Source organism: Lycorma delicatula, chromosome 1 (genome assembly GCF_047948215.1).
Source record: "Lycorma delicatula isolate Av1 chromosome 1, ASM4794821v1, whole genome shotgun sequence".
Lineage (NCBI taxonomy): Eukaryota > Metazoa > Arthropoda > Insecta > Hemiptera > Fulgoridae > Lycorma > Lycorma delicatula.
In genome coordinates, this window is record NC_134455.1 from 132,463,985 (window position 1) to 132,464,598 (window position 614).

Below are 614 nucleotides of genomic sequence, written 5' to 3' on the forward strand. Positions count from 1 at the left end.
ACCTACATTGAAATAAGTCAACCAAATTAGGTCACCTAAGAAGGGAAACGTAACTACATTCTGGAGCCGGGGACAAACTCCCACTACTACCCGGTCCCTTCATGGAGTCTCGCCCGGCATTTGTAAGTCCCATCTAACGCAATGGAAAAAATACATATTCAGCTGTGTCTCTCTGACCACATTATTGGTACTCCGGATTATCTACCTTGTGTCATCCGAACAGGTAGCTTTGGAATGAGCCGTGACTGGTTACGAATAGGGCGAGCTAATAATTCAACTCACCAAATGCCTTTCCGATCCACATATCTCACATATTAAACGCCGGGTCCATAGGTGACCCACCTTGTCTGCCATTCTATTAACAACTTACGTTGCGCGTCTTCTTTATTCATCCATTCATCTTCTTCTTTGGTGGTTGGGTTTCAATTAACCACATATCACACAAATGATCGACCTGAGATTGTATAAGATTACATTTCATTTACATTCATACGTATCATTCTCTGAAGTAATCCTGATGGTAGTTCGGGAGGGTAAACAGGGAAAAAGAGAGGTATTATATTGAAATTACAGACTTATTTAAAAATAAAGGAAGAATTCTATGTTTAAAAAAA